This window comes from Agelaius tricolor, unplaced genomic scaffold (genome assembly GCF_023055355.1).
Source record: "Agelaius tricolor isolate 1412-34295 unplaced genomic scaffold, bAgeTri1.0.p SCAF_2, whole genome shotgun sequence".
Taxonomy (NCBI): Eukaryota; Metazoa; Chordata; class Aves; order Passeriformes; family Icteridae; genus Agelaius; species Agelaius tricolor.
In genome coordinates, this window is record NW_027269262.1 from 86769698 (window position 1) to 86786735 (window position 17038).

Consider the following 17038-nt stretch of genomic DNA (forward strand, 5'->3'; position numbering starts at 1 on the left):
TGATGAACTGCCCAGAACTGATACCTTTCTGTTGTGGTGAAAGGCTCATAAATCTTTGCCCTTTGGGGTTTTGTAGGCTGCTTCTCTTTCAAGGATTTCAGCTAATTTAAATACTTAAATGTTTAAGTACTTAAGTGTTGTCACTTAAATTGTATCCAGAAAAACCACTGCTGCTCCTGCAAAAGGTATTCCTAGCACCAGAATCCTTCTTTTTAGTATCTCACATCTCAAAGTTTCTTTTAAAGAGTGATCTTCCCATTTTGTCCTCCAATTCTCTTTCTGCTTCTTAAAGCCAAGTCAAGCATATTCTGCAACATGTCTGTTTTTAGCACAAACTTGGTTTAGAAATATAAAATCTCTGTCATGTCATTTCAAATCCAGCTGAAGAGGCATGAAATATTCAGCGTTAATTTGTATTTAATCAGCTATCAGCAGTTCCTCTTACATCAGGTAATCCTGATTAATGGGCATTTAACAAAAATATGTTGCTTTGCAGTTAAATATATAATCACAAACACCATAACATTACTGATCTGCCCCAGCTTGGGAAGGGTGGAGGGAAGAGTTATAAAGTATTGAGGCTGGGGAATGATTTTAGTCACAGTGAAAACTACCAAACAAAAGATGCCACCCATTGCCTCCTGCCCTCTCTGCAAAGGAAAAACCTGCAACCTGAGGAGCACAGCTAGAAGAAAAGGCAAGGACTCAAAGATACTATGCCAAATAAAACCAAGGGATCCTATTCACAGCTACATCGAAGCAAATAATTGCAACAGACAGCTGAAAAGCAAAACCAAAAAAGAGTAATATTAACTAATGATAACTTTTGCCACTTTGTATCAAGGCAGTACCTAAGATAAGCAATTGCCTGTCAAGTTAATATGTTGGTGTTTTGGTTTTTTTTCCTGCAGATGTTGTAAGAAGCACTATTTCTCTTTCTTGCAGAAGGGGAAATCTAAAAAACACTCAAAGCACATTCACTCCATTAATGCATAGGCTTTGTTTAAACAATTGTTCCACCACCCTGTTCAGTCTCCTTCATTCATGGACCTCTTGCCAGACAACTGTATAGGTTAACAATTATCTTATAAACTGAATGGAAGCCATAAGATCCTTTCATTCATGCTGCCTGGCAAGTGCACAGCATAGCAGTTCTAGCACTGCCTACAGTCCATAACAGAAATGAAAGTCTTGCTGCCCGAGTGACCATTTAAGAAACTCAACAAGTTCCTTCAATACACTCAATCAAAAACACTTCCTTCTACCCTGCTACACTGCAGTATGAAAAGCTTCTTATTCAGTACCAAAAATGGATTTTTTTTTCAAGCATGATTGATCATTTCATTAAACAGGAAAATTGTTATATTTCTGCTGTTCCACTCTCAGGACACATGGCATCACATTGACAAATTCGAATGGTTAAATCTCCTTGTAACTACTGAAATCACAAGCAGGATTTTGGTTTACTGAAAAGAATACCTAAGCTCACTGGAGACCCTTCTGCCCTCTCCAGTCCTGCACTGCTCCCACTCCTGGCTGCTCAGCATTTCCTGTGCTGTTCCTCCTCCCTGACAAGCCCTTCCTGCAGCCTGGCTTCAGGAGAAAGGGAAGCCAGCGCCAGCAGCAACAGCTGTGGGGCAATTCTGGATGGGAGAATCCCACCTGGCAGAACTGCCATGTTACAGTGGATTGAAGAGATGATGGAAACATCCAGAAAAGTACTGGAAGTACATCACCTGCCAGCACAGGGCAAAGAATGAAGCCTGGTGTGATAGGAGGAGCTGGAGAAGAAGGAGGCTGCTGCACAGGAGCACTGCACACAGCAAGGACAAGGCTGCTGAAGGAGGAGCACACGCAGAAAAAAGCTGCAGAAAACATGGCCCCTTTGGAAGATCTCTACAGCTCTACAACAATTCCTTATATATGACCTAGATTAATCCCATTCAGTCCATAAAACCTGTCAAGAGAGATTTATTTTTCTTTTTAAATAACATCCCCAAACTGTAAGCTACAGTATAAATAGCATAGCTGAGAAAAACCAAGTTAGCTGCCATCTTAGTTTACAGACAAGATTTGTTCACAAACTAATTTTCTTTACTTCAATAGACCTTTGTGGAGTAAATTAACACTGTTTCTTTGACAGGCTAATGAGAATAGCAGGTGAACAACAAAAGAGAAAGCTCATTCCCAGGAGATATCCTTGCCTGCCCTCCACAAACTGTGCTGGCATAGCTTTGTAGGATGATGAATTCAAAAGAAGGAAGCAGACAATAAACCCACTTGTTCCTGCTAAATTGGGGAGACTTCACCTCTTGATGTAAGCGACCATCCCTTACTTCATTAGTTTTGTCACTTAAGGGGAAGGTGGAATTAGCACAGCACCTGATTAAATCTTGTTCTCCATACAAAATTCATGCTTAAGAAGACCATTAACCATAAAGATGCAAAAAGCCTTCTGTGAATGGCAGTGTTTGCTTTTCCCTGGGTACATGTTTCAACAGGCAGAAGCACAGCAAGTGCTTCTCAAGCCTCCAAGTTTCACACTCATTTGAGCTACAAGGAAGAAAACTTCTGAGAAACTTATTAATGGCTAGGTCCTCAGGAGCAAAGGGTAACGCCACTAACACAGGGCTTAGCTGGTTTTACTGAGGGATTCAGGGCATTCCATCCAAGACAGTTTGCTGAAATACTGAGGCAAAACAAGCAGTTATTGTCAGATATAGCAGTGTCTACACAGAGCTTCAAGTTAAATTATTTTTCAGTCTTTGCCACCATTAAAGCAAGACTGATCCTTACAGCCCATGTAAGACCCGTGTCAGAACTGGCTACATGTCTTCACAAGCAGGTGAGAGGAATGACTCAGGGCTGAGATGCAGAGGGAAACAGATGCAGAGGTCACTCTGTCCTTGAATTCTGCCCAAACCTTCAACTGCTGAGCCAATAGCCCACACTCCAGGTCTCTGCCTTGCTCCAGTCACACAATCACATCCCAAGGACACTACTGAAGTGACCATGTGGGGCAGCCTCAGATGCCATTTCATTTCCTCTTTATTTGGTAACCTACATAGCATCTTCAAAAGTCCAGGCAAATGGACTGATTTCACAACTTAACATGCAGGCTATTTCAGCTCAAAAGCTTTCTCTGAATTCCATTTAGTAGTACCTCCACCTAGCCTGTATACTGTTGTATAGATATGAACCACATTTAAAAATCACATCACACACATCATCTTTGACTGCACTTGATTTTGCTTAGTCCAAAACACAGAAAGCACAGGACCCAGTAATGTGGATTTAAGGTGATGGATCCTCCCTAACACAGATCACAACAGACTGCTAGACACAACAGCCCATCCTAAGACACATCTGAAATGCAGAGTAGACAAAATGAGCGGAAGAAAAAATAAGCCATAAAGATCCATAAAGATAACTAAGTGTCAGAAGGCTTATGGTAGCTTACAAACCATTCTGGTGTCAGACTAAGACAGCACACACATTGAGCAGTCAAAATAACCCCTGCAGAGCTTCTGGCAGGCCACTCTTCATAGTAAATAGCTAAGTCAAAAAAGAGGCAGAAAGCAACAAAACCAGTGTGCCACAAAAACAGGAAAACATAAAAATACCAGAACTCACTAATAGGTCCACAACAAGAAAACTTGAGAATTTTATATCCTGCTAAAATGATACAGGCTACTTTTTTTCCCTTATGAATATATTTTGCCAAAACTTTAATTTTCAGTTGAAAGAGGAAATTCTCCTGTGATTTGAGGAATTGGTAGTCTGAGAACTATTCAAAAATCCCCAATTATTCACTTCTGCACAGCTGAGAAAGTAAGGTGTCATTCCTTTTATTTCCAGGACAGAAACGAAACCAAGTGTTTAAGATCAAATAATTACACTAAAACTCAACAGTTTGAGCTTCAACTGTACATCATACAGTTAATAACACTGATGCAAAGACACATTCCAAGGTTAAAACTATTTGCCTCCAGAAGCCTGCAGCTCTGCTTCCATGTAACACTGGAGCACTCTAGTGACACCATTTTCAACAGCTAAGTATTCCTTTTTTTTTTCATTCATCAGAACAGCATGAGTTATAGGACTTAAGCATGCTAGTCCTTATAGGTTTGAGCTGCAAAACCACTAACTATGGTTAAAAATGTACCTCTAGAAGCTAATTTTGAGAGTAAATTAGGATCACCCAGTTAACTAAGAGTTGCAAAGACAGAGATGGAAAACATACATAACCTTCCCTTGTCCTATGGCAAACATTTGGCAGAGGTTTAAAGTACTATCAGCCCAACACAATGTATTCTCTGAAGTGCAATTTGCCAAACAGAACACTGACCAGCTTTTCCTCCAATAATTACACCAAAGTCATATAAAGGATTTCCAATTGTGAACACTTTCTCCTGTCAGTGCAATATTGCAGCTTTCAAACACTGGATTTGGTACTTCAAGCTCAGTACTGTGGCACAGTTTAGCAACTTCCCTTAAAAATTCAGGTTTTCAAAATAACTAAGTCTTACAGAAGGACTGACATTTAGTAGATGACTATCCTTATCACTTTTTGTTTTATTATTTATTAATTACAACTGGAAATAGTATATGCTCCAATTCCAGTAGACTTTGCTCACACTGCAGAAGTTCTGACTCTCACCAGACTATTACTGACCTTCAAGCCCTAATTTACTCAGCTTCTTGGAGCTCAGGAGCCTATATCTGCATTTACTACAAATGCAGCAATAAGAAAGTAGCTCTTATGTAAAAAAAAACAACTAAACTGAAACTGCTAAATACTTATTCCATTTAGCCATACAATAAGCATATGCCTCTGTTTCAAAGACAAATGTGGAAGCAGTAAATATGCCAATCATTTGAATACTCTTATATTAGACAGGATTAAAGTTTAACTGTGAGCGGAGAAGAATATATTTGATGCCAGACATGAAATAACACATTGAGTGTTTTCTGCAGTTCCCTTTTGAAACAGATCTACTCTTCTGAGAGTGACTCAAGTCCTAGAGTGACTCAACTCAGAGATGAAGAGGCAGGACACAGATGACATGTTGTCCAGATTAGGAATGGAGCAGGTTTCCATAGCAGGGTGAAAAGGGCAAGTACATACAGACAGACTGAGACAGGACTAATCTTTTCCTATTTCTAATGACAGCATGTTCTTGATAAATACAAAGAAGGAGGACAATTAATTTCATAGAATGTAACTTACAGAAACTTGGTCAAAAGTGCAGAGTCCTTGCAGAAAGTCTGGTAATTCTTATAATGAATGTCAGGAGCAGTTCTTTTGTCATAAAACCTTTTTGCTATACAGAGAAACAGGCACAAGGCACAACCTGGAATATTTCTTCACTCTCAAGTACAGATGCCACAAATTTTTTGACCTCAGATCTCAGTTAGTGTTTTCTCCTTGGATACACAACACTCAACCAAGGCACTGAATGACATTATAGAAATCAGGAATTAACGCATGGACTGATCATCAGATCAGTCCTGTTCTGTTCTACTGCCTACAGAGGCACATGAAAGAAGATCCTCCTGTGACCAGAGCCAGTGGACCAGTTCTGCTTTCTAAGAGCTTTAACTGTTACAGTTATGAGCAAGCTACACAAACTCTTCAGTAAGTTCAGGCTTGTGATTATAGGATAGAAGCTGCATATCCTAACTGCAAAATCAGTTTAAGATCTCCCTTGGACAGAGATCTGTCCTAAGATTAAACACAAAAGACTTTCCCACTCCATAAAAATTCCTTCTCACTAGGCTCTGTTGTGCTTAGTCTTTCCTGGATACACACCTGAAGCCCCTTTTCATAACATGTCCCAGCTTCAGGGTCCTTCATATTCTTACTTAGAAAGTGTTCCAGCTTCAGCTGGGAGGGAGGCACGAGCCTGGCTCTCAGGCAAACAATCAATTTAAGAGTCCTTAAATAGAGGGTAGAGTCAGGTATCCCTTCTACCCATCATTATGCCAACAAGGCTGTAATTTAAAAATTCTGAAAGGGGAAGACAACCTAGGAAGGATGCTATGAAGCCCTTACTCTGGGTAGTTGGTCAATATATCCTTTTTCCCCCTATTTTCTAATCAGCTGGATTTAGACAAGCTTGTTATCTAGTCCACAGAGAGGCAGGCATTAGTTGCAGCTCTTAGTGATGTTTACAGTACCTAACTTTATCTGATGAGTAAATAGTTTGAGCTCTTAGCTTAAGCAGTCTGAATGATCTTTTCAGGATCCAATATTTGTTAAAAAAAGAAAAAAAAAATGAAACTGCAAAGCTTATGTTTGAGACCTTGAGTAGAAAGTCTCACCCTGACAAGGTTGTCTGTTGACTCTCAGCTTTTACATCCGCTTCTCACTACCAAGACATTAAAGGCAACTGGACTCCTGTTTCTGCACAGGAAATCTGATGAATTTTCAAGCCATTCTTACACTCCCACATCCTCTCATGTACTGTATGTACTGAGATAGCACAAGATCTTTGTTCAAAGGGTACTTGTAGATGCCATCATCTCCAGAGGCATTTTTCCTACATTTAATGTGGAAGCTACAACCTCAGTCAAAACAGGAGCACAACAATTTTTTCTATATTACCCTGTATTTGGAGTAACAAAGGAAGCATTCAAGAACAAGTCTTTCTGCTTAAGCAAAATTACAAACTCCAATGTTCACATATTCACACACATGTTCTAGAGATTGCAGCAAGGCAGTTCATGCTTTGAAATCAAACTTTACCCTGGAACAGAAGTCAAATAAGAATTAAAAAAACCCCCAAAAAACTAAACTAATTTTTTTTTATTTAGAGATATGTCATACTACAAAGCTTTTTTGCTATTCCAAGGCTAGAAAGACTTACTTCAGACTAACAGATTCTGAAGAACCACTTTCCATGAAGAAATACAGCCACAAAACCTAACTTAAATCCATACATGAAGAAAAGGAACTGTATCACACAAAACTGTGAAATCAGGGCTAGCATAATTCTGGCAGACATGAAATTGCTGTATTTAAGTAAAACTCCAACAACAGACATGCATAGGTAGCAGTTTCCCTTCATCCAATTACCACTAATTTCAGGCAGATGCCAGCACATTCAACAAGAGTATCATCAGTACAAGCACTTCAAGCATCCTTAAGAAAGTCCTGAAATCACTGAAAACCAGGGATAAATTGTACGAGTATGTGTAACCAGACTTGAAATTACGTTGCCTGGCTTCTACAATCTCCAAATTTAGATCAGGGACTCCATCAAACCATGTGATGAGAGAGTTGCTTTACAGGCAGAGTGTGCTTCAGGCTGCTCCTCCATGAGAAAGCCACAGGGCCCTTTAGCACCACACACGAGGTTAATGTTCAACCAAACCTAAGGCAGAGGCTCCAGAGCTCCTCAGAAGGGCAGGGATGGGATGAGTGTGACAGGAACTGTGTGCTGGAAGCCAGCACGAGCTCCAGCCTGGAGAGGTACAAAGGGAAGCACACACAGCATGGGTGTGGAACTCCAGCAAGGAGCTGCATCCATCACACGGTGCTGCAGTGCTCCTCTGTCCAAGGACTGTGATTCAGTGCCTGGAGGGTGTGTTGGATTTAGTACAGATGCAAAAGTTAATTGCACACCATATATGTGTCTGGCTGCTGACAGAAGAAGGCTACACACACAGACAATTAGGAGCACTCAGAAAAGTTAAATCATCTGCTCTAACAGGACTGACTGAGCCTTGTTGGCCTTGCTCAGTGCAACTGCAGAAAGCTCCTATATCTCTCTCAGGAGTCTCCGAGTAAGTAAAGCTAGTTAACTTTCACAATGTTTGGTTTGAGGGTCACCATGCCCAGCATGGGCTAAAACAAACATTACCTACTATGGAATTATTTGTATTGCCATTCATGAACTCACACAATTTATCAGGGACATCTCATGTGGCAAAGACACTGCCAGAGAACTGGATGATTTATGGGTGTTCTTATAGCAGAAATCTCTTATAGCAGGACCTTTCCAACAACGGACATTTTCCAGCAATCTCTGAATACTGGAATATGACAGAAACAAGACAGAGGAAGTATGAAGACTTACATAAGGACAAATCTTGTTAATAAAGATATGCTTCTCACTGTGACTGAACTAGAAAATTTCTTTTGCCTAATGGTATTGTCATAAGCACCAAAGAAAGCTCACTAACAAAAAGAGGGCTGACTTCACAAAGAGCAGTGCAAAGCCCCTTTGCATGAACAAGAGGCTTCCAGTAGTTTTCTTGTCTTTAAATAAAAAATAATCCGGCTTTCAATAATTTAGTAACAAGACAAATATTAGTTCATTCATTGTTGTGTCACTCAAATCTAGAAATGGCCTGCAGGGCCTCCATCTAATTTTTGTGCAAATTGTTATTTTCTTAAAAATACAAGTATCAGCAAAAACAATATTAAAAACAAAGCCACCAACAATGACTAAGATCTTCCAGATCTGAAAGTACAAAAAGGTTTCACTTGCATGTACTTTCAGTTAATGTATCACTGCAGACAAACTAAAGGAGTCCCATATCCTATTACTAACTTTGCTTCTATCTTATAAACATGTTTTATGAGGAGTCATTCAGCTACAGAAACTCAGTCCAGTTGCTGCAGTAACTAGAGAAATATGCATTTGATCCCTGGTTTTTACTATGACTTCCTATTTGCTTCCAGGTAATTAACACTGCCATACCTCAGTTCCTTATCTTATCTTCCCTCATGATAAGGCCAAACATTCGACACTAAGAGAAGGACTTTAGCCAGGTGTGTTGTCTCTGAATTCTGCTACAGCAAGAGCTGGTAGGGCAGCACTGGATAAAGGCATAAGCACAGAAGAGGCTGTTTAGTGACTCCCAGGCAGTCAGTGAGGATACTCTATGTGAAGCACACACACAGAATACCCCCAAAATCTCTGCACTACATCACATTACAGACAAAAGTTGCTGAAGCAATACAGACTCCAAAGATCAGACACTGCACTCCAATCCAGCACAGATATTCATGTTAAACTCTCATCCATCAGCCTGAAAAATAATGGAAGTTACTGTTTTACTGCTGAAAATTTGAGCTTCTTAAGCCTTTAAGTTAAGGCCTGACAGATAGTAAGAAGTTAACTAATCATTTGAGACAGTCCAGTCTAATCTTGGACATAAACAGTAACTTCACTTCAAATACGCATGTTATAGTTAAAAAAAAAACTTTTATTAAGACTATTTTAATTATAAAATCACTCAAGTGCTCCGAACTGCTGATCAGACTATCCTTTCACAAAGATAAAAATAATTTTTAAAAAAGGGAAAGGATGCACATTTTAAACAATGTGCTTGAGGAGAAAAAAGTTTCATCCAGATCAACCAACTTCAACAGTGGCTACTGCTGGATTATCAGAGAGGAGTGTCATAATACGTCCAGTAGTTAGAACATACTTAAAAAACAACACTGAACCTGCACTGGGACAATTTCCTAACATGAAAAATGACCATAAATGTACAATTTGCAATTTAGTAAGTGTATTTAATTTATAGAATAAGCTGCTGCCATGGAAGAAGCCTTCAAGCAAAAGAAACTTGTGCTTAGACCATTTACAAGATCCACAAATTCTATCCTCTCTCATACAACAAGAGTCTATAACAAGTCTATAGAACTAGTAAAGAATAAACCACACCTGGAAAAGTAAAACCAGCTTTTTGTTTTGCTAGTCAGCCAGACTATCCTCTGTGATCATGAATACCATGCTTATGACAAAACAGAGAAGTCATTAAGCAGTTCATGAGACCATGAAAAACATTCTCAAGAGCCAGGCAAGGAAACAAGGATAGTTCAGAAAAGTGGCATCGCTAACTCTGGTTCCATTCACATTCCTGACAGATGGCAGAGGGCGTGAGCAGCTGTGTTCCCCTGCCTACCCTGAATCCAGCAAATACAATGTATCACGAGAGATGATACAAGACCTGTAACTTCAGGCACACAGACCTTGCCCCAAGAGGTATCACATCCAGGTAATACTGGAAAACAACGATAACAAGAACTAATTCACTGAGAAATCTCATATTTGAGGCAGTTTCTGGACTCTCATGTGCTGCCTTTGTGCACACACATGGCACCACAAGAGCAACACGTGGTAGGAAAATAAACTCTGAGGAAATAATGTCTTCCTTACCTTAAACTCTTGTACTCACTACCAAAGTTTTGATTATCATAAGGAATTATCAAACAGTATTTTACAGACTTTTAGTTTCTTCCACCAAGCACTCTGCCTGGAATGGGAAAGAGCTGCTTCAGCACTCACTTATGTCAAGGATCACTGTACCAAAAAGGTACACTGGGGTAGTGCCAAGCCACTGAAGCAGATTTATTTCAGAAAACAGAGCTATAACTTTTCTACTAGACAATAAAAGCTACTGCTTAAAGGCAGTGATTCTCAACCTCCTTCCAACTGCAGCTCTTCCTACTTTTTGTCATAATAAGCCCTAACTCTGCCAGCCCAAAGGCAGAACGCTGACTTTACTTCCTCTGAGGTGTGTAACTGCAAGAGCAGAGGGGAATGGCAAACAGGACCATTCCTCAGCACACAAATTCAGGCAGAATTACATCACACACAGAGCAACAGGAAGTTCAAGAGATCCACAAGGTGAAAAGAAGTGCACTTACGACCAGATAGGGACAAAAAAGGGGTGGGGGAAAGGGACAGAAAAAGAGACACAGCCAGAAAGCAGCATACAGATGGCTTATACCTGATACATTCTACTCTTCAGAATGCTGCTGTTGATGGAAACTTTTCACAGTTACTGCACTCTGCTGTTGATGGAAACTTTTATAGTTACTGCACTCTGCGTTCCCACAAAGCTGCTGTCTTGCACCCACAAAAGAAGGATAGGTCTAAAATTAATATTAAAATTATTATTATTATAATTAATATATAATAGATAGATAGATTTAGATATTATATAATATCTAAAATTATTATTATATTTAATGTTTCATACCATCAATTTTATGGCTGTCAAAGTTTTCCATTGCAAGTAAATAAAATGCTTACTTCCATTGTAAGTAAATAAAATGCTTAAATACAGGATATACATTTCGCATCTTACACTACATTTTAGATACTTACAATCAGAAAAAACCATGAGGCAAAGAACTCTCAACATCATGCACTCTTTACATAAAAACTGCTCTAAATTACACTCAGCCACATCAGCACCCTTCCTAAATTAACACAGAGAAACATGTTCTACAGAGAGCAACAGAACAGTTGCTTAACAGTTTTAACCTGAATCTATTGCTACCTTTCATCAGAGATCATATGAAATCTTTTGAAAGTTGAGTATTAATAATGCTTTAATACATTCTATTACCTATGTGACTGTTCATGACTTTGGATCTGGCACCAGGCTGCCTGCTCCCTCACCCTCACCAGGCTCCTCTGGTGTGCAAGCATTGTTATCAGGCATATTCAAATCAGTAAAGCACTCAAGTGTTGCAACACAGTTTAAAGTCAACACCATAAACACCATTCCCAACATGCAAATTCATAGCTTTCAGCCTTCTCCTTAGTGTGCTGAAGAATAAAAAAAAACTTACTTTTGGCCTGTTTACTCTTTAAAAATGCCTAGCTGGATATTTCAATAGAAAATGAGCACTTCTGAAATGACTGATGCTTAAGACTTTGCTTCCGCTTTCAAAAATTCTAACCAAGTCTACTTTTCCCTATTTATAGAATTGATACTCAGAGGCTAAAACAGACACTATTAAAAAGCAAGCAACTCCAGATCCACAGCTTAGTTAAGAAAGACAAAAAAAAATGTCCTACAACTATTTGAGGAGAAGAGACCAGGCCAAATAGTACAAGTCTGGGAGAAATCTCTGTATATGGAAGTAAGCCCCTGGGCAAATTATTCAAATATGAATAAACTTTGCACTTACCTGAGGGGAAAATGAAAAAGTAACGGCAGCTACCAGCCTTGTTCTTATAAATCTCTTAACTCAGAACTACTCCAAATATTAATTTTTACAGCTGTACTGTATCACAGTTAAGAGCAGGCAGGCTTTCAGCTTACCTCTGTAACTTGACTAAAAGGGGAAGTTAAGCAAGTCCCAGTATCTGTTCAGTCAGTCTAGATTAATGTACATGTACTCTTAAAGATACTTTAATTTACACTGTCTCTAGGTAGCTATAATTACAAAGAAATGCAGAAGAGTATTTTTAATTGTCAAAGAAGTCTTGGCAGTTTGTTCTTTTCCATGGCAGAAAAGAGATAAAAATCAAGGAATGCCATTCCTGGATGCTTTCATTCAGGAGATAGCACACAAACTGTTAAGGCAATTTTGTGGTACATATATGAGCAGGCAAAAAAAAAAGGGTGAATTCAATACCTCCTTGTAGGTGAAGGGAGTCTCCCATTTTATTCTAAAGTACATACAAAACTAATATTAAACTGGCACAACTGTAGAGAATTCAAAGGCAGGCATCAGGGCAATCAATCTCATGTTACTCCTGAATCACTCTGACAGTGAAGATTGCTTGTGACAAAGATCACAGGATTAAATTTATCTCCAAGTTTTTATTTAAAGCATTTGCCTTCACAACTTTGATGGGAGGATATCCTATAAAAGGTATCTGCAAGACAGTAAGTGGCTCCTACCTTAAAGATCTGTTCTGTCATCAGACCTGAAAATGCTCACTTCTCCTCCCAACAAAAATAAGGTTAACTGGCCTGAATTACCAGCTTTTTCTTTCTTTGAAAAACATCTAAAAGCAGGAAGGGTGCTGGAATTTCTTAGGACAGTTACAGACACAACCCATTCAGGTCCTCACAAGTAACTTGTCACTGACAACCATTTATTGAGATTGGATTAGTAAGAATTATTGCTACTTCTTTACAGGCCTGATACTGTCAGAGGAAAAGCCTTGAGATAGAAGGTTTTGAGACTTAAAACCACTGAAATTTAAAATAATGAACTATAAACTCTGAACAGAACTACTACAAATTTATTTAAGCTGAGAAGGAGCAACTGGACAGAGGTAGTGGTAGGAGGCAATATTAACCACTTTATCATCAATCCCCATTATCTCCCAGGGGAGGCAGGAAGACACATCTTTTATTGCTGTACTGCACAGAAAGGTTAGCTCTGAGCAAGCAGGAAATTTTAAAAAAATATAAAAAACAGGAGGGGGAAGGCTGTCATGCCAGGAACACAGTTAAAGCCATGCTGTAAATGATGTAACTGGTTCCAAGAAAGCAGCTGTAGTTATGGGTTATGTAGCAGCCTGTCTTTTCACCAAAGTCAAAATTCCATCAATGTCTGTGATACAACAGAGGAGTTCTGCCTGTCAAGTACTTGCAGGATTTAATATCTGTATACACTTATAACCTTTCCACCATCTAACCATTAAAAACAATCTCAACTTTCTTCTTTACAGATTAGAGCTGAAACTGCAACTTCATCAACCACCTTTAATTCCAAAGGCATTGCCATTCACACCAATGCCTCAGCCTAACTCCAACCCCAAGCACACACAGCCCTTGACACAAAAAGCATGACAGTCAATCAACACGTTACAGTTGCATACCCAAACAGATCTCAGTTTTACTTTTCATGTTTATTCAACACAAGCCCTCCCAACTCCTCAGAATAAATCAAGGTTTCTTTCCCATTGGCTTTACTCTTTAAAGACTGCAACACCACAGAGACTGTCAGGTACTCAGAAATTCCCCATAAAACTCAGCTCTGCCACCATGAACACTTACACAGTGAGACTGTCTTATCTTCTGAGTTTACATGCCAGAGATTTATTATCAGCTGAGTTTTAGCTTGGTTTCCTTCTCTTTTTTCTAGCCCTCATACCTATCTAACCTATTTTCTAACCTATCTTTCATACAGCTGAGGCCTACTAGACCTCCTACTTAACCTCACTTCAAGCTGTATCATGGGAAGAAAAATACAGTCCATTCTCATGAGGGAGTTTTATATGTAGATGTCTAAAGTCAGGTCTAACCAAGTGGTGCTTAATGAAAACTGAGATAAAAAGAAAAAAGTATTTTTTCCTTGTACAACACAGATAACAGCAAAAAGAATTTGCTGGTAAATATAATTTTTTTTTTCATTTCCCCAGACACCTTTTACAGGACTGTGTCAGTTACTTAAACAGTAGCCAGCAAAATGTGCTGCCATGCAGTTGGGACAGCCATCATTTCCTGCTCATCTTTACACACGTGCACCAAAAGCTGCTACTCAGCAATCAAAATCCTTGTAAGCTGAAAAAAAAGTCACTTACAAGTACTGCAAAATTATTGTTTCAGTTACATGCACAATCTAAACCAGTTTTATACTAAGACACAGTTTAGAGTTTGTGTTTCTTTGAGAATATGACACAACTACAAAGACTGTGATTTCCAATTTTATTTAAACAGAACAGTCTGTCAGCACTATCTGTGAGACCAGTACTTAACACAAATTTGCTTTGAGACAACAGGTTAGTAAAGCAAGGTCTTAAATAATGGCTACAGTGCAGAGACACGTCACATTTGGAACAGATTTCTGAAAGGATCAGAAGCACAGCATTGGTTTGAAAGAAATCTGATCCTGGAAGGATGTCCTGCTTAACTTCTTGGTAGGACTCATGTTTAACATGAAATACAAATCAACAAATTCTTGGATCTTTAGGATATTCCATAACTGCCAGCAGTACATATGCCTACAGTTTCCCAAGCTACTTTCCCTGACAGCACAGAGAATATATAAAGCATAATGAGTATGAGTTAAACTCTAGCTTTCCTTGACAACATGTCATTGACTGCCTCTGATGGACTTCAGATTAGGCCAAACTGTTCATAATTTTTAGCTGGAGAAACGTTCATTTCAATTCTCCCAGTTGAGAAGACTAAACTATGTGTTTATGCAACTACTGCTTCTTTCCTAATAGTAAAGGAGGGCAAAAGCTACACAACAGATCAAAACATTCACAAGTCCAAAAATTAACTTGCTTTAAGTTATTTCTCTGATTCTGAACTACTCAACAGAACAAAAACAGAACTCAGACCACGAATGCATAAGGCAAAATCAACACACATCACCAGATCAGAGGAACATCTCAAAACAGATTTTCCCAAGCCATCACTTCCTGCCAAGAAGCACAGAATCAGAATGGCTTGGGTTAGAATAGACTTTTAAAGATCATCTAGTCCAACACCCTGCCATGGGCAGGGACATCTTCAACTCAATCAGCTTGTTCAGACCTGGCCCTGAATGCTACCAGGGATAGGGATTTACTGCCTCCCTGGGCAACCTGTGCTGGTGTTTCATTATTCTCATTGTAAAACATTTCTCCCTTCATCTAAATCTGACCTCTCTTATTTTAAAACCTTTTATTTTAAATTGGTCTTGTGCTAGTGCAACAAGCCCATGATGAAAGTCTGGCCTCATCTGTCTCACAAGTTCTCTCTGGGTGCTGGAAGGTGCTCTAAGGTCTCCCCAGGGCCTTCTCCAGGCTGAACGACCTCAGCTCTCTCCACCTGCCTTTAAAGGAAAAGGGCTTCATCCCCCTGGTTTTGTGGGCCTCTTCTGGACTCACTCCAACAGGTCCATGTCTGTGCTGTGCTGAGGACTCCTGAGCTGGACACAGTATTCCACATGAGGTCTCGTGAGAGCAGAGTAGAGGGACAGAACCACCTCCCCTGACCTGCAGGCCCTGGGATGCAGCCCAGGACACTTTGGCTCTGGGATGCAAGTGTACATTGGTGGCTCGTGCTGAGCTTCTCATCCACCAACACCCCCAAGTCTTTCTCTCAGGGCTGCTCTGAACCCTCCATCCCTCAGCCTGGATCGATAGCAGGGCTTGCCTGGACCCAGGTTCCAGACCTTGCACTTGTCCTTGTTGAAACTCATGCTGCTCTGGGCAGCAACATACTCAGACACTGTGCTGCCCTCCACATCCAAGCTATTGGGAACCCAGCAGGAGACCTTGCAGCGGCCAGTGAGATGTACTGGAGTGCTTCTTGGTCAGCCAGGATGCTCCCAGGAATGTCCCCATGGCACTGGCTCTGGCAGAGGCATCTCCCACTACAGCACTGGTCTGCCCTCACTGCCCAGAGCTGCTCACTGCTGACTGCAGCATCCCTGACACCTCCCACACTGACCTGAGCCTCAAGCAGTTCAATACCATGAGGAGAGCACCCCAGGAGATGGGATGGGATGTAGACACAGCCTTGCCACTGACCCAGCCTGGCAGCTGGAGAAGAGTGGGGGGAAAGCATAACACACTTTTCCAAAACCACACAGGAAGTGCAGGGCTCCCTCAGCCAGCACCGGGCTGGGGGAATCAAACCCACAGCAGCCCTGAGGTGGAGCTTGGGGGGCTGGGGATGGTAGGAAGCTGTGGTGTAGTGGGAAGTTGGTTGTGCTATTTTATTTAAGTTTTTGCTGCACCTTTACTCCCTTTACTCTTCATTTTGTCATGTAGCATGCTGAACTACACACAGGCTATTAATGTCAGAAAAAAAGCAAATCCACCAAAATAGCTACAAAAAGTCAGTTTACACAATATTTTAACTACAAACAAGAATCACTACAACTAAAAACCCTGAACTACATCTGGTAACAGAAAAATCCCACTTTCATGCAGCAATACCCATCAAGTTCTGTTTCGTGCAGATCAGTATCAACAATTCAGTTTTTACAGTATTCTCACAAAAGAAAGAAAACACTACTGGCATGAAAAAGTAACCACAAAATAAATACAGCACTACCTTTATACAGAATTGTACAATTCCATACGAAACAATTCTAACAGGGTAAGTGCAGCTCTGTTTGAAAATTACAGTAGCTGTTAATCAACAAGTATTTTCTTCCTGCCCTTCTCTCCCTCCACTTTTAGCACTGTTAGCATCACACAAACAAAAGAGGGAGAACTTGTTTCTTTTCCATTCAGCAGGTTAACCCACTCCTCCTGCTGAACACCGTAGCAAAAAAAAAAAAAAAAAATCCAATTGAAGCTTAACCCAGTCACAAAATTTGGATTTG

General features: G+C 40.0%; 1 protein-coding gene across 7 annotated transcripts in view; it reads right to left on the bottom strand.

Annotated features, from left to right (window-relative positions):
• CYRIB (CYFIP related Rac1 interactor B) overlaps positions 1–17038 on the bottom strand; it is a 96866-nt gene that overhangs the window by 43007 nt on the left and 36821 nt on the right. The gene's annotated exons all lie outside the window — the stretch shown is intronic.